This window comes from Crocodylus siamensis, chromosome 4 (genome assembly GCF_052110815.1).
Source record: "Crocodylus siamensis isolate JL-2025a chromosome 4, ASM5211081v1, whole genome shotgun sequence".
Lineage (NCBI taxonomy): Eukaryota > Metazoa > Chordata > Crocodylia > Crocodylidae > Crocodylus > Crocodylus siamensis.
In genome coordinates, this window is record NC_143398.1 from 118,194,426 (window position 1) to 118,218,887 (window position 24,462).

The following is a 24,462-nucleotide window of genomic DNA, read 5'->3' on the forward strand; positions in this document are numbered from 1 at the left end:
TTCCTGGTGTTACATTTCAATCACAGGCATTACATTTTGACCCACTTAACAAGGGTTAGGTCAATCTAAATACTCATTTGTGTAGGTGCACAGAGGGCTTAAACCACCCTGAAAAAAATGGCATGGTTAGTCTAAGTTCACCTGAGTAGGTGCACTAACTTAAATCAAGACTGGGTTAACTCCAGGGTTGTGCTATTCCCACCTCTCCAACTCCCATCCAGTTGGACAGCCACCCCCGATCCCACCAACCCTACACTAGCTCCTAAAGTCCTGCCCAGCCCTTCCTCTACTCTGAATTACTTAGACTGGTATACTCTTGCAGTTCCTAGGAACAGCAGAAGGCTATGTGTACTGCTCATGGTCTACATTCATGCAACTTCAAGCCACATGAGCATTAACTGTCAATTAGCAGCTATACTTACGTTCAGGTGGAAGATATTTTACCTGCATTAATCACCTGTTTACGAAGCAATCGTGTCAATACCCTGGATTGATTCCCATTTGACTATCACTACACTAGCGTAAAATTAGTGTAAAATTAGTAATATTACTCCAGTAGTAATGGAGTAATAAGAATCAGAATCAAAGTTTTGATTTAAGGGACAGAATTTGAAACTCTTCAACTAAAAGTAATAGGGTAGACTTTGCACTGGCTTCTCTATGGCTAAATTGATTTATAGTTTCATAGTTTCTAGGGTTGGAAGGGCTATGTGAAGCTTCAGGTGGTGATTCAATTCAGAGCAGATTCGGCTTGATTCAGTGGCTGAAGCTCTGAATCTGAATTGAATCAGGAGACCAATCAAAAGATCCAAATCGATTCAAAGCTCTCCAAATCGTCAGAAAAGATTTGGAGAGCTTTGATGATTTGGTCAGTCCCCAGTGGCTGCAGCAGGGAGCTGCAGCTGACTCAAACTGGTAAGTACTAGGGGCGGGGGAAGGGGGATGGGGGAGGGGGAAGGGGATCATGGGGGACTCCTATCAGCCCCCCTGCCTGCTTCCCCAGTCCCCCTTCCATGGCTGCCCCACCCTGCCCCAGCTCCTGGCCCCTTAAAAAAGAGTCCTGGTACCAGGTGTTGCTGTGTGGGGGGCGGCAATCCCCACTGCCCCCCACTGTGTGGGGGGCTCTGCATGAGCCCCCTGACTCCCCTCATTCCTCCATTCCCCCCATGGATGCTCCAGCCCTTTAAGAAAAAAAAAGAGAAAAGCCCCCAGACTCACCATTCCTGCAGTGGCCTTGGGGCTTTGGGAGCTCATGCAGAGCCTCCCACATAAGGTGGGGCAGCATGGTGCAGCAGAGATTGCCGCTGCTGGCAGTAGTGGTGAGTCTAGTGGTTTTCACAGGTTTTTTTTCCTTAGAGGGCTGGAGCTGGCCCAGGCAGGGCACCCATGAGGGCATTACGTGAGTGAGGAGGGGCTGGGGGGCTCATGCAGAGCTCCCCATGCAGTGGGGGGCAGCATGGATTCCTCCACCCCACCTAGCAGCACCCGGTGAGTAGGGGCTTTTTTTTCCCGAAAGACCTGGGAGCTGAAATGGGCGGGGCAGCCATTGCTGGGCTGTGAGGGATGGGCCGGCTGATTTGGAGATTCAGCAGCAGCCAAATCACTGAATCAGATTCAGCCAAATAAATTCAGGACAGTGATTTGAATCACTGAATCAAATCACTGTCCCCTGAATCCAAATCTGAAGTGAATACTAGCCACTTTGCACAGGCCTACTTTACAGTATCATGGTAAAAACCATGCTATTACACTAATGAGCAGTAGTATTAGTCGACTGTGTATTAACTATCACAAAAAAGGGTTTGATCATGCTAATGCACAGTAGGGCAGCCTACTGTGCATTTATTTAGTACTTCCTTTTGCAAGTACTAAATTTAATGTTCAGTAGGCACTGTGCATTAATGAATGTGTAGTTGAACCCATAGATATGCAGATTTAAATCAACTGACCATCTGTTCCCGTTCCTCAAGGCACTGCTTCTGATGTAGACAAGTAATAAAACATTATCCCTACATTTCAGATGAAGAAAGTGAGAGATGGTCATTTTTTAAAAGGCATCTGTAGCCAGGTCATAAATAAATCCAAACAATGAACTTCCTACGTTGACTTCACTAAACCCAGAATCTCACTTTGTGTCCTTTGACTCCTAATCTGGTGATTAAGACACAGGTATTTCAAATTTACATAACTAATTTAGACACTATCAAGTCCATTAGCTATTATATGGTTTCATTCTGTTCTCATAATAAATATATCAGAGTGATATTATAAAAACACTGACAAGGCTGGTTGGACTGTTGTTTTATAACATTCAAATACATTTCTCTGTTGTGATCTACTGCTACCACTTTCCCTCCTCATCATCATTGTCATAGTAGCTAGAAAAGCTAGTCACAGACTTCATTGTGCCTAAGCTCTCTGGAAACTTGGTACAGAAAGTTGATCCCTGTCTCTAAGAGCTCTAAGTATAAAACAAGATGAATACAGACAGACTTACGGGGGAGCGTAAAAAAATAATGTCACAATGTAAGTCCATCTGATATGTGATGGTTTCAGCATGCCAGCAGCCTAACTGTTGTCAAGTTTATTGTATATATCACAGCAAAGAGGTTTTATGGTGAATAACAAGATGACTTCATGAATGTTTACAGGGAGCTTGGCACAAAAGGGAAAGCATAAAGATGTCTGTTTGAAAATGTAATAAGTGTGGGAGTGGCTGACATATGGGATTGTCAGCTGTGGGAGCCAAACCTCGTGGTACTGAATAAGAGATGATCAGTAAAGTGGGTATAGATCGTGAAGGGCTCTGAAACTGAAGACGAGTAACTTATGCTTGATGCAATAGAGAAAGGAAATTCAAGGGAGGGATACAAGTGCTAGGAGAATGGTCTTTGCAGCTGCAATCATAAAAAGATATGAGCAGAGCAATCTTGTATTTTTGAAGGCCAGAAAGAAAGGATATCAGAAAATTTAAGACATGAGCTAATAAGGGCCTGGACAAGAGATTTAGTTGCATGGATGGAGAGGAAAGGCTGTTTCTTGTAGGGACTGGAAAAAGAATCTACCTAACTATACATATGATAGACATCCGCTCTGATGCGTGCTAATTAGCATGCATCGGAGCAGATTTAATTGAGTCTGCTGGAGCATGCTAATTAGCACGCTACAGCAGCCTCCACATTGTGTGTATTCAGCATTCCCGTGCTTCAAAATGGTGGTGGGGGCACTTTAACTAAAGCCCATTGAACACAGGTGATGCTGTGGGTGCTTTAATTAGCACGGTTCTTGGAGCTGCTCTGAAGCATCCCCATCCTTGCACCCTGGGGCACACGTAAGACACCATAGAGTCTGGGTTTGAGGACCTAGAGTGTGACCTGAGTTGAAGATGATAGCTAGGCTATGTTGGTACTGTTCACAGAGAATAAGAAAGGAGGCAGTGGTGAAGGAAAACTAAGAATTTTTTCATGTGTGATGATGAAGTTGTTTGGGCTGTATATGTTTGAATCCTGATCCTCAGTGGGTGTGTCTACACAAGACGCTAAAGTGCAGTAGACTAATTCTACTGTGTGTTAGTACATCATGGCAAAAATCATGCTAATGGCCTAATGCACAGTATAATTAGTCTACTGCACATTAATATTACCTAAAAAATGTGTGCTGGCACAGTAGCAACAGTTACAGTGTACTAAGTTAGTACCTGTCATTATAGATACTAAACAATGCACCAGAATTATGGTGCATTAATACACATGTAGACATGGCCAGGAAGTTCCATGTGAATGCAAAGGCTTGTCTGAATCACTTTTCTTGTACAATCAGGGCCTTAATTTGACATCAGTAAGTTCTGCTTTAGAATACATTGCTTTCAGTTTGTCTAAGTCTATCCCAGTCATGCAGTTGGTCCAATAAAAGATATCACTCACAAAAATCCTTGCCTTCAGGTTTAGAAACTATTTCTGAGAGAAATTGTCCTCAGTTAATCCATTAAAACATGTTTAAATTTCTCTTGCTGTGTATGGTCAAGTTTTAACAAATGATGCAATTTTATTCAGCAATTGAACAAAATAAAAATTTTAAATCAAAGGACATAAGTTCCCGCAAAGAAATCTAAAATTAAATTATATTAGATTTAAACCAAGAAAAGCAAAGAAATTCATACTTAAGATTCAAACATGATCCTTAACACATCCCAGGGTGCCTGTTGATTGTAGCACATTCAGTATAAAAAATCTCCAACTGTTCACAGACCTCTGCAGTACTGAGACACAACAGGGTGTAAAAAAGATGGTGTTTCAGAATTAACTCCCTGTATTCTGGTTTGTGATGTTTGTGGTCAGACTATTGGTTACTCTAACATAATGTTGTGGCCATACGGCACAATAATTAGTGTTTCAAAATGCTTTAATAATATCATGTATATAAATTGGATGCACCAGATTAGATCACACTTATTTACACCTCTAAACTATGGCAAATATTATCAAAAGTGTAATAGACTGAAAGTGGTTACTAAAAGATTGAGAACTAGAGTAGAGTTTGGTTTGATGACTAACAAGTTGTGGGAAAGAGAAGAGAAGCAATAGAATTTGAGGGAGAGAGCATTTGGGATGTTTTGTTGCGTGTCCATATCCAATGAAGGAGATGAGGAGGAGGACAGGACGCACCATTTATTTTTTGCAAGGGTCTTTAAATCAAAGAGGACATTTTGCAGCCTTAGAAAGGAGGTAAATAATCCAGCAGCACAGGCTAGCCCCACAAACCATCATGCACATGAGTCAAGAGCTGAGGGTGACATCTGGAATCTATGTTGGTTTATTATTTTTCACCAGAGCTGTTAACAGAAAATTGGGTTTTGGATGGCGGGGCAAGAAAAACCATTTTGGTCTTTTGTTTGTGTTTTGGTGAAACTTTTCTTTTTTCCATGGAGTGAAGAATCAACTGTTGTCAACGCACAGTTAGGGATGGGGGCCATGTAAAATATTGTAGATAATGAGGCAAATGGGCTAGCCAAATTTTGTTTGGTGCATAGGAGCCCCCAGTTCAGTAAAACATTTAACCATATGGGTGTAGGATACGTAGGCTGGGAATTGGGTATGAGCTAATGTCCATAATGCCCGTTCATGTAGGTGCATAGGTTAAGAAAAAAAATTATTCCTGTCTTGCTTTTCCATTATTATTACCAAACCCAATAGGCATGATGTTTACCAGAAATAGAGACATTTTTGGAAATAAGCTATATGAACATTGCCCAGTAGGATTTTTTTTGCCCCCTGTACTGGGAAAGTTATCAGTGTTTTCCGGTAAGCCATCTAAATTTATGATGCCTAAAGATATTTTATATATGGTTTCCCAAAGTACAAATTACAGCAGCCTTGTATTTTTGCCCTGAGGTCCTTATTACAATTATACATGCAGATGATCTCTAATAAATTGATTTATACTCCTCTGTTTCATGACAGAATTACTTATTGCAAGAAATGCTTCTCAGTCCACTTAAGAGCACCCGGTTTCATAAATGCAGAATCAGTAAATGTGAGTATTTAATGAGTCAAAAGTTGAATTTCAAAACAGCAGTCCAGGTAAACACTCATTTTTTTTTAAAATGAAATCTGTTTTTTCCAAACTTTTAAAAATCCTAAATGTAATGAGTCCCCTACTTTGGGGACTATTGCTAGCTAGTATACTGTTCCCTTCCACATGATTTTGAGGAAGTTTCAAAAGTCCCTGGGATCATCATAACATTCAAGTTTACTTGGATTCAGATGAGAATTTGAACAATGTAATTTTTTTACACCATATTCCATTTGGACTGCCAGTGGGTATTTTGTTCTAAGGTAATACAAGATGAAAATAAGTGCTTACATATTGGCCACAGTATTTTGCATTTTAAAGAATTGATTTAACTTCTCTCAAAGGACCCTCATTTCTAGCAATGTGGTTCACTTTAGTTCCAAGACTAATGACATTCCATACAGATTACCTATCCTTTTGCTTTTATTTATGAAACATGATTTACCTCAAAGGAATAAAAAAAAGGCATGGAACTAGAGTTATAAGAAGAGTTACCTTTATACTTCCACATTTGGGCTTTGGCTTTTAAAGAGATATGTGCAACTGTATCCTGTGCATCCATGTGATATGCCTGTTAAAATAATTTTAAAATAAATGGTGTAAGGTTTTACTGGCTTTAAAAAGAAATCCTGCAGATCGAGGGTAACATACTATTGTGGTAGGGGTATGAGAAAGTCCTTAAGGATGAAGTATTGTGATAACAGTCTTGTAAAATGTCTATTGAATGTTACTGCATTAGTTGCATAAGTCTTTGAAGGACTAAGACCTATATACCTAAAGCCATGTTTGTAACCATAATTGTGGTATTTACTGTACAGCCCCAACCCACCAAAACACTTGAATACATGAAATGTTCCAAGGAAATCTATGAAGCTATTCACATTTTTGACAAACCTGAAATGGAAAACATTCTTAATTTAGGTGTTCTCTGAAATATCTTTGCTTACCTGGTTTCCAGGTGAACTTTCTTCTGGATGTAATGTGGAAGTTTTACAGATCTTTATTAATCAGGTAAGGAGAGATTGGGGCGGGGAGGGGGAATGATGGGGCTGGGAACCCAAATAACACATTGGTTTATAGATTACAGCAAAAGAATAGGAATACATATATGTGGAACATGAGGTAAATCTGTAGGCGTGTTTTTATCTGGAAACTAAAATTCAGCACTCTGGCCACCTTTTCTCACTACATTTGACTCTGCATACTTAAAGGTGTTTGTTGAAGATTATATATTGTATGCCATACACACAGTTCTTTTCCCCCTTTGCACAAAGTTGGTGAGAAAAATTGTTGTCTGCTTTTCCTGCCATGCAGTGCACGTGGCTCACTGAGGTCTCTCCTGTGAGTGGGATGCCACTTTGCCGTTACAAACCAGAAGACAAAAATTGGCAAAAGTAAGATTTGTAAGTGCCATGGGATTTTACTAGAGCAATTACCCTATTTTTCAATATTAATGAGCAATTAGAGTGCTGTCCATGAAGCAATCCACAATTCTGCAGATCAGACAATGATGGTCCTGTGGTTTTACTATTAAAAGGTTCACTATTTGTTTAAGTGGGGTAACCCTGGAACTTCTGCAGTTACTGCTCCTGTATCATAGGATTACTCTTGAGTGCTGCACTAAACCATAGCAAACAATTTTACTTTAGAAAACACATCTCTAGTTTTGCTTTTGTTGCAATGGGAAAAGTGGAGAGGAATTCAAAGCACTAGTGCTCTACTAATGTTAGTACAAAGGAGTGGCCAAACAGAAAAGATGTATTGGATCAGGTACTGTAGTGGAATTGTGAAAATATTGAGGTAATTTAAGATTGTAAGTATTTTGATGGGACATGCTTCCCTAAGTCACTTTGGCACTCATGAAAACCCAATATGCTGGGCATGGTACCCTAAGAGGTTGTCTTTTCACTTCAGTAAGGTTCCAGTCTGCTGAACAAGGCATACTGTGTGCAGGGCTACTGTATAGTGGGCATGTCTACATGTGCATATTAATATGCTGCAATAAGCTGGTGCTTACTGAAGCTGGGACAGTGTCTACACATACGCTACTGATGGGTTTTTTACTTCATAGCAGAACAGTACTTGTATTTACAAGTACTATTTTGCTGCGGAGTAAATTAATTTACTCCAGTTTAATAGGGACACACATGTAGGCACGCAACATTTACTGCACAGCTTATTAGTCAACTGAACAGTAAATGTCTCGCGTAGAGATGCCCAGTAATTTGTGCTCAATAAATGTTAGCAAACTGGGCCTTTAGTTATTTGTAGTGCTAGTCAGGAGCCAGAATTCATATGACAAATCCCAAAACTTCAAAACCTCTTTGTTTCAACCTGAAATCAAAAAAGCTCATTTTTCCCCATAGAATGAAAATGTAATAAATTGAAACATTTCCTTTCAATAATATTGCTTGCAGGTATTTAGTTTTGACTTTGGTGTATTGAAGATTTTGTATAATATACAATATACAATTGTAGATACTATCTTGATTTCAGTGAAACCCTATGTTTTGAAAGAAAACTATTCTGTTGTATATTTTTGATTGATTTGATTGATATTCCCTGGTATTTTCTCACCTTTCATTAATTAATTAATAGGTATATGTATTGTAAAGAAATTAGGGAAAAGCTAAAAACATAGGCCTGATTCTACTTTCCACTGAGGCCCTTCATCTCCTACTGGGATTTTCAGAATTTTAATTGGTAGGAGGGAGAGAGAACATCCATTGAGCACAAACATTATTTTAATCAAATTTATCCTCAAATAGGGGGCAGCACAGAATGTACGCACTATTCACATATCCCTTATATCTAAATGCTGATCCTTTGGAGAGTATAAAATATGCCCATCAGTCTTCTGGATACAATAGTTCAAAATTCATTGTATACACACAATAATTTATTTGCTTTTATACTGCTTTTCTTTATAGGGAGAATTTCCAGGTAGATTTTTAAGCAAATCCATCTTACTTTGGAAGAAAGAATGGAGGATGTCCAATATGAACCAACTCAACCCTATTTAATTGACCCAACAAAAGATATATTTATTCATATTCTTCATTTATAAGGTGCTTATTCCCGCGGCAGATCAAGTGTCTAGCTGAGCACAGCAGACTCAAAGGAAGATGGTTTTGTCCCTCTGATTTTCTGCCCCAACACAAGTTTATAGCATCCTGAATCTATTCTAATTTGTGCCATTAGGATGTTAGGAAAACAATGAATGAATCCAGGTTTCATCCAGAGAAGGCCTACAAATATCTTCTGCATAAATTTGACTAGAACTGGTCTGAAATTTCCATGTCACCATTTTTCAGAAGAAAGTTTCATTTCAGAAGCAACCCATCCCTCCCAAGAAAAACAAACAAAACCAAAACTGCCTGTTTTGACCCATTTGTCTGGTCTGTTTTTGGCATGACACCTCATAATGTTTTATACTTTTATTTTCAAGGAAGATGAATTGACCTGTTTCTTTAATCCATAACCACAGGATAGTACTGCAAAACTGCCACTTGGTCTGATCAGCTCCTTGCTCTGCAACCAGCATTTTCCCAAGCCATTTCAGCAATGCAACAGACAACAGAACTTGATTTAAAAAAGGAGGAAAGAAAAGGAACAGCTGCAACAGGGAACCCCTGCCCCTGTTACCAGTGCGGCTTGAGAGAGTAAGCAGGTAAGAATAGCAGCACAGGTGGACTAAACCTAGGACTGATCAGGCCAGGTGGGGCATGAATAACTGGCTGCACCTAGTCAATGGGTGCAGTGGACCCAGTCAGGTGGCTGGAAGGAGGCCAGATTGGAGGATTTAAGCCCAGCCCAGGAAGGGGGGGAGGGGGGGGCTGCAGCAGGGGGAGGAGCCTTTGAGAATATAGGTTTTGCTGGAGGTAGAGGGGGATATAACACAGAGGAGCTGGGGAGAAGGTGCCTAAGCAGGTAAGGCCTGCAGGCAGCATGTAGCAGAGAGGGGAGACTACTTGTTTTCTTTTGAAGCAGTTGACTTGTGTTTTAGGTTTGGTTTGAACTTGTGACAAGAGAACTGGATTGTGGCTAGAGGGGTTGAGGAGGCCACAAATGGGGGTGATAGGGTGCATCCCCATGTATTAGGGGCCAGAAACCAGCCCCAGGCTATGAGGCAGAAATTAGAATACTGAGATGGGTATACTCCAAAGAGCAAAGGACTGCCATTAAGGCCAAGTCTATACCCCAGAAGCTGAGGCCCTAATCTGTGGACCAAGGTGGGGCACAGCCATAGAAAAAAAGGGGGCCTAGGATATGATAGCTGCAGCTCCAACAAGTCCACAAAAACCTGGGAGAACAACCCCTTAAAGGGGGAGTGCTGTTTGAGTACAGATGGATCAAAGATTCGGGTAGGATGACTGGTCTGATTGGACAGACCAGGCTACTCATGAAGCTGCTACTGGTCCAAGGACTCCTCACTCACAACAAATAACATCAAAGTCATGGAAGACAAGAAACAGGAGTTATGGGGAGTCTGGGAAAAGGAGCAGGTGAGCAGGGTGGACCCTACCTGTGTTACAAAGCAGCAACAGTAACAAATGAAGATCTTTGAAAGATTTGATTCAATTTTTAAAAATGGCCTTTTAACCACCATAAAAATGTTTGCAGAGAATATTTTTCATTTAATTTCCTAATAGTCTGCTTTTTTAGAAGAAAGGCAAACAGAAATGCCATTGAAAATTCTTCAACAAAATTAAGGTTTTGTTCCTCTCAAATTTTTTTGTAGAAAATATTTTCTATGTTTGACCATCCTTTTCAGATCATGTCTGCGAGTCAATATCCAAGCATTGTTTCACCATTGTTTATGGAAGCACTGGTCTTATCAGCTCTGAAAAGAAGGAAATTGCAGCAAATTGACTGGAACTGCATAAATTCTAAAAGATGGCAAAAACCAGTTTTAGTGACAATCTGACCAAACTAAAGGAAGCTAAGTTATTGTTTTTTATTGCTATTTTATAAATGAAGTTGGAAACATTGTATGTTGAAATAGGTCTGGGAATATTTTCATACATGTTTTCTCCCATTTCTAATGCTTAATTGAAGATCAGTCTCTGAAGAGTTGAGTTTTGCATGTGTGACTCTGGCCACAGAAATATATTTGATAGTTTACATTTCCATTTTGCCAGTAGAAGTTCAGTTTCAGGCTGTGGGTGCTCTCTGCTAATTAAAACATGTTTTGCTAAAAAGCTGCAGTACAGATATATGGTAGCAGAGCATGTTCTGTGTGTGCTGTTCTTTCTCATGTGATAAGCGGTGCATTTCCTCAGTGGATGCACATTGCTTACATTTTTAGAGCTATTAAGCTGGGATAATTATGGAACAATCTAGGCAATGTTCAATAGCCCATGCAGATGCCTGACAGGGCATGTTGTCTCTTAATTAGGAATTTGAATGCCTAATGCTTGTATATTAACTGAAATAATTGGATAGATGTTTTACATTTTCTTCACTTTTACTGACAACCAAGCGAGGGACTGCACAAATCAACACATCATCCTAAAACAGCTCATTTTATTTGCATGTTCTAGGTGATCTAATATATTGGTTAAGTGCTACTTTTAGGATAATTGATTTTGACTACTGTGTGAATGTATTGTAGGATGTTGTTTCATGAACCTAACATTTTAAACCTGGCATCTTGCACTTTCAGATAAGTACCATGATGCAGTCAAAATAACTACCATGCTGCACGTTTTTGGTTCCTCTGAGTTTTAGCAAAATCAGTGTAATTACTAATAATATGTGTCACTGTTAAGTGCTAATAGTGGTCTCTGTGGTGTTGAGGGGAAGGGCCATATCCTGTTAACTTACATGAGTTCTCCTTAATGTAAGTAGTCTCAATCTCTCCTCTAAGACAACTTTCGTAAGTAAGGACTTTTAACAGAATAAGGCTTTCTAGGTTGAACCTAAGGGTCTAATACTGCAGGTAGCTCTTGGGTAAACTCAGGCCCCTGCAGAAGGCCTTACTGAAAACAATGGCTGCTTACAGAGGAAAAAACAAAACAAAACAGTGCTTTACTTTAATTTTGGCACCCCCCTGTGCCAAGCACAGCATATGCCCAGAAGAGTCATTGCGTTTGACCTGGCTCTCCTGACATCTGTATGGATTGGGCACTTCAGCGAGGCTTTTTGGCGCTTTTATCTAATAGCTGATTGAAATGACTTTGAATAAAAAGACCAAAAAGCTGCACTGAAGCACTAGATCTACACAGATGCTGGGGAACCAGGTCAAACTAGCACACCTCCTCTTCCATTAAAGCGTTGGGTTTTGTTTTGTTTTGTTTTTTCATGTCTGTCAGCAGCCAATATGACACATCAGTTTGATCAATCTCTGATCTGTTCCTCCAGGTCCATTTTGAAATAGTTAGAAATCAGGGCCCCAGTCCTGCAAATCTGTACACAGATGCCTGATAAACTCAGGGAGACTGTTCAGGTGGACAAAGCTAGGCATCCATTACTGGAGCATCACTCAACTCCCAATGAAATATTAAGATCACTATCAAAATTCTCATTGGCTTCAGTAAGAGCAGGAGTGGACCTGAATAAATAGCTTTTTTTCCCACTAGTATGTGTGTGAGATGGGTATATACTTCCATATACTCATATAATATACATTGTTTGTATTTAGGATGCTTGATAAATATGTGTTTATTCACAACTATTAATATAAAAGCTCCTTTAAAAGCAACAAATTGCTCTCTATTAGTAATGTGCATAATAACCTATTTCTATAAACATTTTTGTAAGAGAAATTTTAATGTGCAAAACCCTGCAGACATTTTATGGAAATTAGACTGTGTTGTGCAGAAGTGCATCACAGTCACATTTTGTTGTTATTTAATATTTTGTTTTGAGAGGTAAATTTCTTTCCGATGGTGCAAAAAAAGGAACCAGTACAGAACAAGGGAAATTAGTCTTATTATGTTTTCTTCTTGCTAATGTGTGTTTCTTTGATTGAAGTAAGGATGCTTTTCCAGATAATATATGAATATTTCTTCTGCATAATATTTAGATGTATATTTATCTTTGTATTGGATTCAGATCTATATATAACACATAAAAATATCCATAGACAGATAGATTAATCTATATATACTATACATATATCTATACTATACATATATCCATTAGGGCTGTGCAAAGCTTCGGGTTCTGATTCAATCTGGAAGAGATTTGACCTGATTTTTCAATGGCCAATTCTCTGAATCTGAATCAAAACATGGGAACCAATTAAAAGGTTCAAATCGATTTGGAGAGCTTCGGCAATTCGGGCAGTCCCTGCTGGCTGCAGCAGGGAGCTGGACTCAGACTCCATGCTGGCAAGTAGAGGGTGGGGGAGGGGAGGCTGTAGGAGGGGGAAGGGAACCATGGGAGGACCTCTGCCAGGCCCCATCCCCTGCTTGCTCCCCAGGCCCCTCCCATGGCTGCCCTACCTGCCCCAGCTACCAGTCCTTTAAAAAAAACCCCAAAAACCCACTCACTGGATGTTGCAGTGGCCTCAGAGCTTCTGGGGGCTTGTGGCAGAGCCCCCCCATTCAGTGTAGGGCAGTGGGGGGCAGCAGTCGGTGAGTTGGAGCCTCTTTATGGTTTGTTTTTTTTTAAAGGCTGGGACCTCGAGTGGGGAGGGCTGGGACAGTAGGGGGGGGGACTCATGACAGAGCCCCCTACATGGCATGGAGCAGTAGAGGATAGCGGGGATTGCTCCCTGCCTGGCAGCAGCTGGTAAGTGCAGGTTTTCTGGTTTTTTGTTTTTCAAAGAACCAGAAGCTGGGGCCAGGTGGGGCTGGGAGAGTGGGTGGAGGATGGGGCCTGTGTGATTCAGAGATTTGGCTGATTTGGCTGGGGAACTCCCTTCTCATCAGTGCAGAGGCAGAAAAGGATCTTGGAGTCATCATTGATGCCAAGATGAACATGGGCCGGCAGTGTGGGGACACAGTCAGGAAGGCCAACCGTACCTTGTCATGCATCCACAGATGCATCTCAAGCAGGTTGAAGCAGGTGATCCTCCCCCTCTATGTGGCACTGGTCAGGCTGCAGGCGGAGTACTGCGTCCAGTTCTGGGCGCCGCACTTCAAGAGGGATGTGGACAACGTTGAGAGGGTCCAGAGGAGAGCCACTCACATGATCAGGGGGCAGCAGGGCAGGCCCTATGAGGAGAGGCTACAGGACCTGAACCTGTTCAGCCTCCAGAAGAGAAGGCTGAGGGGGGATCTTATGGCCTGTTATAAACTAGTCAAGGGAGATCAGCAGGCATTGGGGGAGTCCCTGTTCCCCTGACCACTGCCAGGAGTGACTAGAAATAACGGTCACAAGCTGGCAGAGGGTAGATTTAGGCTAGATATCAGGAGGCGCTACTTTACTGTCAGGGCGGCTAGGATCTGCAAGCAACTTCCAAGCGAAGTGGTGCTGGCTCCTAGCCTGAGGGTCTTTAAGACAAGGCTAGACAGTCACCTTGCTGGGGTCGTTTGACCCCAGTACTTTTTCCTGCCATGGCAGGAGGTTGGACTTGATGATCTGCTCAGGTCCCTTCGGACCCTACTAACTATGAAACTATGACAGAAGCTGAATCTCTGAATCAGATTTGGCTGAATCGATTTGGGACAGTGATTCAAATCACCGAATCGAATCTCTGTGCACCCAATTGGCCAAATCTGAAGCAAATACTAGCCACTTCACACAGGCCTAGTATCCATATGCATATGTATATGCATGCATGTTTCTAATGAAGATATATTTGTGTAGTTATTTTTAAAATTGCTGGACATGTTAAAAACATTCCAGAAATCTGTACATCAGGAAAATACAATGAATATACTTTCTGGGCAAAGTGATGGAAACAACCCTGGAATCTGCATCACGGGTTTCTACTTGACTTCCATGCCTAACTGCAGTTTAAGTATACAAAAGTTCATTCAAAGAATATTTTGGTGCACTTTTAGATACCAGTGTAAAAATATTAGCCCAAGGAGTTAAATATGCATTTGCTGTGTGTTCTGGTTTGCAAGGTGTGCAGTCCAGACAGCACAGCTGCATCCCATGTATTATATACAGCAGCAGAAGGGCTATTATATTAATTCTGGCATCATTTGGAGTAAAAAATGTATTTCTTCACCAAGGAACTTTGAAATTCTGAAATATTAATTATCCATTCAGTATTACCAACTGATAAATCAAACAGTGATCATCCTGGGCATATAAGTAGTTCCACCAAAGTTATGTGAGTAAAGTGATCAGGATTCAAACCATAAATTAAATGTACTACATAACCAGGCAACTATATACAGGAAGGAAATGCCAGTAGACCTGAAGCTAAAAAACAAAAACAAAAAAAAGGAGCCATTTTTCATATCTAATTTCAAGGCAATATATGAAGGATTTACATGAAGTATTGCTTTCTCATTAACACAAAGGTGTAGGAATCAAAAGTTGGGTGTTCTATTCCTGGTTGTGCGAATAACTAGTGTATTTGGGTGAGTCTTTTGTGTCAACATTTTAAAAGGTATTTAGGCTCCAAAATCACATCATTTTCCCATCTACAGAAACTGAGTGTTACCTAGCTTATCAAAACCTCTTAACATCTATGAACATAAGCCATTACATTCTGAGGTCTAACTGAGATGAGGTGTAGAAAAAAGTACACTTAAGATATTTTTTAATTTTGTGCTGCAAAACTGATATGCATTCAGCATCACTAATGTTTGTGTTGTGCTTATATATTTATCCCATTAGAAACTATAAGTGATCTGGATAATTTGGAATTAAAATGGACATTAATGAGAAGATGAATGAATTATATAGGCTATGGCACTAATTCAGGAAAGCACTTAAGCAAAGGCTTAACTTTCAGCACAAGTGGCTGATTCAGAGTGTCTCTGGAGTTCATGCTTAATTAGGCATTTGTTTGAGTGCTTTCTTCCATGGAAAAGATTACATGTATGCTAGAGACCTATGTTTGAACATGTATACATTTGAATGGACATTTTATAGAGGTCTGATCTGAGATCATCCAATCTAAGTTGTAGAAAACATAAGCACATTAAAATCCCCTTATGTGTCTGCTCATGTGACGTGCTGGTGAGTGTTTACCACCCTACATTTAATGCAGGTCAGTGAGAATTGCACATGTTCATTTGTTTGTAATACCAAGCCCATTATTGTAGTCCTGTCTGTGCCCCACTGAAGTAAATGGCCACATTGTCATTTATTTCAATTGGAGTAGAATGAGCTCTTAAAAAAGATGGTATGGTTGAACCTGTCACCATTGCTGCCATATGTTCATATAAGGCCCCTGCTAGACCTTCAGGTAAAGGCATGATAAGATCTGATGCAGGATCCACACACTCATGCCTCCTGCCATGCTATGCATGTAAGACAGGAAGTGTGACTGGGATTCCACATTAGATCCAATCACGCCCTAACCCCAGCATGAGGAGAGTGGGAGGGAGTCCCACAGATGATGGGGCTTGCAGCTGCCATCCCCATATGCTCTTGTGGATGGGAGTCCTTCAGCTGACAGGGTTCACAGCCTCCAGTGTGCCACATGCACTCCAGCACCTGGTAAACACTCCTTTTTTTTTCTTTTTTCTTTTTTTTTTTAATGAATGGATGGAGCTCCTAGCAACAAGGGAACATCTGGCCACATGTTCAATTTATGGAATGATAGGAACCAGCCATTAGTTATTACACATTTTTAATGGAATAACTTTTTGGCTTTGTCCTTGTTTTATCATGCCATTTATTGATTGAACATGTGGCCAAGTCACAAATTAAGATGCGATTAACTGGTTAATCGCATCTTAAGAGTTGCGTGGTGGGGGCCTAAAGATGGTGGTCATGAATGCTGAATCATGCCTCTAATTGTTTTATCAAGTGCTTCCTGAATCTAGTCAAGGTCTGGGTGGCTTACTTTAATAATTGAAAACCAGGAATGGCACTTGCAGCAGTTTGCTACTGCCAGGAGCAGTGTGTGCAGCTACTGACTGCTTCCAGGAGCCATGTGGGGAGCCTGATGCAAGTAACACAGGTCAGGGAAGGGCTGAAGGGAATGTGGGGGCAGGGGTAGTGGCTCTGAGAAGGATTGGTGGGATCAGTGGGACTGGTGAGTCTGTGGGTGGTTAGTGGATCTGCAGAAGGAGAGTTGCCCACTTGGAGGTGGAGACTGGGGGGACAAAAATTGCCCAGTCACTGTTGGGGGTTGTGATCAACACAGCCCTTGAGCTAGGACAGGCCTGGGCTTTCCCAGGCTTGGGGATGCATTACAAACACATTCAGGTATTCAGAAAACTGCATTAACCCTTTCCTAGATTGGGTTAACCCACCCTCTATCCCAGTTAAATCATGGTCCATGTACCTTAAATCTGATGTGCCATTTTTGTGGCCAAATTAAACCTCTTAAACACCTGCACACTTGGGCATTTGGATTGACTGAACCCTGGTTAGATTGATCTAAAAGCAACAACTATATGTATCCTAAACAGCAGTAAAGCTTTAAAAACAGGAATAGAATAAACTCTGAGATACTGTATTAGTCTGATGCTTTAATGTGCATAATTATTTACTTAATATTTTTTTTAGGGGTAAAACACAGAGCAGGGTGAGTGTGAAAACTTATTCAAGTTTTTTATATGGGGGCTATTTTAGAATGATATTTTTTAAATGACAAAATTATTAGCATAAAAGAAATTGTTAGTACTCTGCGCTTTCACCACTTAACAGAACAAATGTCAAGTCGTATTAATATAGTCAACTGTTCCATAGTGACTCATCAGATGCTATCAGTCATTGTATGCTTGCTACATTGTTGAAATAGAATTATGAGGTTTTGCTGACAGTACTTTTGCATGGCATGCCCTTTTTCATGAATTCTCTACACTTCATTTTAATCCTTCTTTATAGTTTAGACACAAACACTTGCACTGAGGCCAGCCTGGAAAGCCATTCATTGTGAAGGAGTCCAGATTTTTCAGCCATTCATGCTGGTACAATACATCTTCCTTCCCCATCTCCTCTCCCCTGTGAAAAAGAATCTGTATTTTTAATAATAATAAAAAGAGATAATCACTTAATGCAGAATTGTCCATTGCACCCGAACAGCAAATCCAGCTTAAGTGGAAATTTACACAAAGAATTATTTATAGGAATCAATCATAATTACATTTAATGCATGCTGCAGCTGTTTATAATTGTGGTTTTCCCAAGGTTATTCTCCTCCTCCTACCCTCCACCCCCACACATAAAATTTGTTTCTGTGGAAATGCTTAGGAAGCATTATAATTTTCCTGTAACTTGTTACAATGGCAGCTGAATGTTGTAAGGCAGACTAGATTCTGATTAGGGGATGTCATAAAAAGGAAGAGCAGGCAATTTTTTGGACCAGCAAAGTATTATTTAGAAGCTGAATTGGTAATACCTAGTCAGACAAATGTAATTCATGCAATTCTTTTGGCTATTTACTGAGAAAAGCAAACTTGAACCCTGAAAATAAAGTGAAAAGTGATTTTAGGGAGACACAATTTTCTGACACTGTGGGTCAAATTAAGAAGTGATGCATAATATTGTATAACTTCCTCTTACACACAATTAGACCCCCCCATTTCAAATTATTTACAGCAGAGTTGCTTGAAAAAGCATTGAAATGTTGACTTTTGTAGGAAAAAAACTAAAGGTTTAGGTTAAAATGTTTTGGTTTGGGGCTTTTCCATCATCCAATGGAAAAAAGGAAGATTTTCAAGGAAAGCAGCTGCTTTCCATAAAAATGTTAAGTCAGTTGAAAATCTAATGTCTATAAAAATACTGGATTTGGGGGGAAGAAATAATACATACTACAGTACATAGGGTTTTTAGAATTACAGTCTTATTTGTAACGTGGGTCTATATACAATGTGCATTATTCAAGAGAGTGAGCACTTAAATCATTCCTCTCCTTCCTCCCTTTCCTCTATGAGGATCATAGGGCTGGAAAGGACATTATAAGGTCATCTAGTCCTTCCTGATCAGGGCAGGATCACCCCTAACTAAACTGTCTAGCCTGCTCTTGAATATTTCCATGGATGGAGATTCTACAACCTCACTAGGTAATCTGTTATTACTAGACACACATTGTGAAACTCTGCTGTAACTTGATATGGGTTGTAAGATCAAGGTCAGGGCCTGAGTTAACATTTGGGTATTCAGGAATGAAATTCTGGCCCTATAGGTGTAACTGCCTTTGGAAGGGATCATTCAAGTAATTGGGTCCAGGTACCTGGGATCACAAGAAACTATATAATACATGTTCAGTCCAAAAAGATTTCACAAGAACATGAACTTCACACTTCCTACACTGAAACCACAAATCATGCCTCTAATTGTTTTATTCCAAACTTAGGACCTTTAATACAAGAATTCAAAAGACTTAAAAAAGACAGCAGGAGTGAATTTAAGCACTGCCAGTGGTTTGGAGTCCTGCAGCAATGACAAGTTATCTATAATGACCAGATGATTCTAGGAAGTGGACCATGCTCCATGGTGCAGAATAAGGCAAATAAAAATGGTTCCGATCCATCTAGTCTGGAAGCAGAGGCAGCTTCAGGGAAGTTGCTCTGGTGCATTTGCACCCCCTCATTGATTCCTGCTCCAGAAAATTGAAAACCAACTGCCTGGCATTGTCGGCAGCAGCAGCAGCATTTCTAGTCAGGCAGTGCTGAAGGAGTCACTTGACTGCATAGCTCATTATAAACTACCTGACCCCTTTTAACTCTTCATTCCACAGCTGTTAACAAATCTCTCTTCTTTTTAATGGTCTTGATATTCCACCAATCAAGCCATCCTTTGTTCTACAATTCTGCTGTCTGCTAACTGCTCCTGGTAATGAAGCTCCTGTTTCACAACCCTGCAGATTTGTTTTTAATTCATTCTAATGAAGTTATATTTGTTTTTGCTTCAATCTTAAACTAAATAATACAGACTTAGACCTCTAATTTATTAGTAAAGCTCCTAGTTTATTTCTAACTGAAGAAAAATGTATTGTTTTATATAACCTCAATATCTGTACCTCCCTTCCCCCCCCCTCCCCCCCCTTTTCAAAATCCTAGATCAACCCATGTCTGGAAGAGTGCTGTTGTCTTGTTCTCACACCTAGTGATCAGTTTGACCCCAAACATGTCTGCAAAACAGAGTATCCACACATCTGAGTGTTTTCTTAGTACTACTAATGCATCCCCCCTAATCTTCTGGTGATTTAGAACAAGGAAAAATAAATATATAAATAAAACCAGAAGCCATGACATGCATGCAAGGGAGGAAAATATTCTTCCTTGCCCCTTCATCTGACTAGTGCAAACCCTAAAGCATGCGGTTAGCTCATTACATACAATAGAAATACAATGCAGCAGTTGTTGTAAAACTCTTTGAAAGCTAAAGAGAAAGGAAAGTGACACAAAAAGGGCCATCACAGCTACAAAGACCTTATTTGCACTTAAACATAACATTCTCTGTAATCTAAAGTAAGGCACATCCTCAAAAAGGCATCACACTAGCCCTAAGAGCTCTAAGGTATTGCAAGCTAGCTACCCCCATGGCAAAAATTACTCCAAGCAATCTATATTCCGCTGTGGCTAGGAAGCTGCATCTCCCCTAAAGCCTACTTTTCTGTGTCTCAGCACCTACCGCCAGGTTCCTACTCAAACCATCAGTGAAAGCAAGATGCCTCATGCTTCCTGGCTTCAGTAAAACTAAGATTTAATGCCTGGAATTTTGGAATTGAAAATAGATACAGGCTGAATGAAAGATTCCTAGTGGGTGTTCAAAACCACCCACTCAGGGATTTGAGCTCTTAAACTGCACTGAGCAGGCCTGAAAATCCCACTTTTTTATGCAATCTGCCAGAACTTTGGGCATTGAATCAGGCCAAAAACATCCCAGATCAATCCATTTTATTGCTATTTGTGCTTTTATTTCCCCCATGTACCCAGTAGCATAGAATTTAACTATAGCTGAGATATAAAATAAGTAAATAACCAACAGGGACCAATAATAATTGCAATAAGCCTATAACTGTGATGCTCTGGTATTTAACATTCTGGATCAAACTCTGCCCTGACTTACACACTCCACAACCCCTCTGAGTGCAATAGGATTTCATGGGGTATAAATCAGGGGAGAATGAGGTTATCTTAATGTAGGTGAAATTGCTGATATCACTTCCCTGTCTTAAAAGACTTAGGGAAAAAGTAAGGTTGGAGCCAAATACTGAAAAATGAATTCAGAAACTTTTAAAATATTTTTTCTTATGTGGGCAAAGATTTACTGTATGTCAGGGCAGGGATCTGTAGGAAGAGAAAGGAGTAATTGTAAGAGTAGCTTTATGAAATGTGTCTTCAAAACAGGCTTGTTTGTACTTACTAATATTTACTTGCACTAAAAAACTAGAGAAAAAGGTCTGTCCAACATATCTCTTTATACAGCTATTGGAAGCCTTATTCCACAGCATCCCTAACTGATCAGTTTTAGAGCAGTACAAGCAATTTTGGAGTGGTTTTAAGAAAAATTAAGCCACACTTTCTCTGCCACAGATGATATGCTTTGGAGAACCAGGGATAAAATAAAAATTAAATATTTAAAATTCAAAGTAAGGGTATAATACTGCTGAGTGATAGCTCATCATCAGAGGAACCATCTCACATTTCCATTACATTGACTCTGAAGGAGAGCTTCATGCTAGACAAAAAAATGCTAATTATTTTATGGGAATTTAAAAGAAATTCCTTTTAAATCTCCCGTGTAGTTTTAATTGTCTTTTAATGAAAAACCAAAACTAAATATCTGAACTTTTTTGGTTTCCAAAACCACTTTTTTTTTACTTTTCAGTTTTTGTTCTTTATTACAAAAAACAAACAAACAAACAAATAAACCCTGTAAAATGTCAAGAAAAACTGAAAATTTCCTGTAGGATTTTTCTTTTAGATTCAAAAATCACTTTTGTCATAAAATAGTTCAGAGACAAAAATTAACCCAATCTACTTAGCATTTTTTGGGATTGGTTGAGATGGTTCCATTTGCAAACAATAATTACTGTTACTAACATACACAAACTGAGGGATTTGAGAATAAAGTTATATTCTTCTTTCTGTCATCTTATCTACCACTTCATCTGAAAAATTTTCTCAGTTGGCAGTGATAAGTTTTCCATGTGGGAGAGACCTGTAGGACAACTTCAGTCATTTCATTGCTTTAGATTTTTTGCCAAATTCCATATTTCAGGCCTTGTCTTATGGGGCACTTATGGTGTGTTAATAAATCTGTGGAATGTTACGTGGTATTAATGTTCGAATATGTTCTGAGCAGTTGCACAGTTATGATCTCTAATATGAACAGCTTGTGCTCTGCTGCTAGAGGGCCAGTGAGCTAGTGTTCTAGCATGCTCCTTTCCATTGCCAGCCAATTCAGCGTGGGCAGCAGCAATGGTAGGATAACAGGAAACCAGAACTCCTCTTCCTTTCAGAAACAAACTGCACCAGGCAGATACGCAGGCAGGCGCAAGCAGTCGAACATAGATTTGCTGCAGGAGAATAGGCAGCCAGAGATCTATAGTGGGCACTTGCACGTGCCCACTATATGGCTACTACGTAGGCAGCCCTGGCCAATCAGCACTTGCAACATAACCCAAGAAGCAGCAGTAAGCTGCTCATTAAGCTGAAAGAACACAGCTGTGGCCAGTCAGAAGACCTGATCGGAAGAGGATATACCGGAGGAGTCCAGGGGATATAAACCAGGATTCCTGAGGCAGAGGGCTGGCTAGCACAGCCCTGAATATTATGAAAAGAATTGCTCCTGCCAGCTCAGGGTGGCAAGTTGTGGGAGCAGCAGGCCAGGTTAGGTACTCCCAGGAGCTGAAACAGCCAGCAAGTGGGGAGGTGGCTTTGGCACCAATATGATGATCCAGGGAGGGGCTTTGAGTGTTTGAGTTTGAAGTGTTTGCTTGCATTTCTGTTTCAGTCATATATCAGAGAATCAGGTAGTGGCTGTAGGGGTGGATAGATGGTCATGTAGGGATGCCTGGGAAGCACTGCAGGTTTTGATCTCTACCAAAGCCAGGCCAGAGCTGAGGGGTCCAGAGTCTATACCCCAAGGATGAGACAAAGGCAGGACAAATTCAAGAGGGCAAGACCTGTGAACATCCCTATGTCTACATTACAACTTTATAGCTTTGCCAGACCTCCTAAGAGTGAATGCAGTAATTGATCATGCCCTGAACCAGGATTAACCTCCTCTGTAAGCTCTCCCCTGAAGAAAAGATGCCCTGTCCTGTGCTCTACCCAAGCCTGTTATCACCACAGCTTCAAGCTGTGAGCGGGACCTGGAATCCCCAAAATCTACAGCTTTGGGGAACAGAGATGCAGGGCAGCATGGGGCTGTTTTAGTATATGCCTCCCCTTCTCTCAGGGCTTCAGTCTCTCAGCTACCCTTTCACTTATGGTCAGATGCACCTAAATAAAAGCTTTTGATTGTGTGCTTTTATATATTGTTGCCACAGAAAAGCAGTCCTGACAGTTTCACACTAGCCATGAGAGTGGGATTTTTGCTGAGCCCATCCCTAGGTACTGGCACATGCAGTTCAACTGTCAGTAACTGATATCCATGGACCAAGGGTGATGTCATGGTGGGGGTCTGCTATCATTGGACTGGATCATTGGGCTGAGAGAGTACTAAATGGCTCGATGTCTAGATGGCAGCTGGTATCATGTGGAGTGCCCAGGGGTCAGTTCTGGGGCCAGTTTTGTTCAAAATATTCATCAACAAACTGAATAATGGGATGGAGAGCACCCTCAGCAAGTTTGCAGATGACACCAAGATGTGTGTATGGGGAGTAGTAGATATGCTGTAAGCAGGGGTGACTGGTGCTACTTGATTCTGGGGGGCACAATTTGTGGGCAGGCCTGGGGGTGGGCCAAAAGCTCTATATGCACTGTTATACTTCTGTACCGTGGCTTACTGCCCTTCCCCCCCCCCCGCCCCCACAACTTGCTGCCAGCCTATGCAGCAAAAAAACTGCCCTGTCCTGAACGGTGCCATCAGGGGACTATCTCGGGGGGGACACATGCCCCCATACCTGTTGGCTGTGGCTGGAAGCTAGGGCTAGGATTCAGAGAGACCTCAACAAATTGGAAGATTGGACCAAAAGAAATCTTATGAAACTCACTAATGAGAAGTGCAAAGTCTTGCAGTTAGGATGGAACAATCTCATGCATCAGTACAGGCTGGGGACTGACTAGCTAGGCAGCAGTTCTGTAGAAAAGGCCCTAGGAGTTACAGTGAACAATAAGCTGAATATAAGCCAACTGTGGTATGCCCTGGTCACCAAGAAAGCTAATGGCATACTGGGCTGCACTGGTAGGAGTTTCATAGATTTCATAGACATCAGGGCTGGAAGGGACCTCGGGAGATCATCGAGTCCAGCCCCCTGCCCAAAGGGCAGGAAGTCAGCTGGGGTCATAGGATCCCAGCAAGATAAGCATCCAATTTACTCTTGAAGGTATTCAATGTAGGTGCTTGAACCACCTCCGCTGGCAGACTGTTCCAGACCTTGGGGGCTCAGACAGTAAAGAAATTCTTCCTTATGTCCAGCCTGAAACGGTCTTGCAGGAGTTTGTGACCGTTCGACCTCGTCATCCCTTGGGGCGCTCTGGTGAACAAACGTTCTCCCAGATCCTGGTGAACAAACGTTCTCCCAGATCCTGGTGGTCACCCTTGATAAACTTATAGGTGGCCGTCAGATCACCCCTGAGCCTACGTTTTTCCAGGCTAAAGAGTCCCATGTTTCTCAGCCTGTCATCGTAAGATCTGTTTTCCTGACCTCTGATCATGTGCGTGGCTTGCCAGGAGATCAAGGGAAGTGAT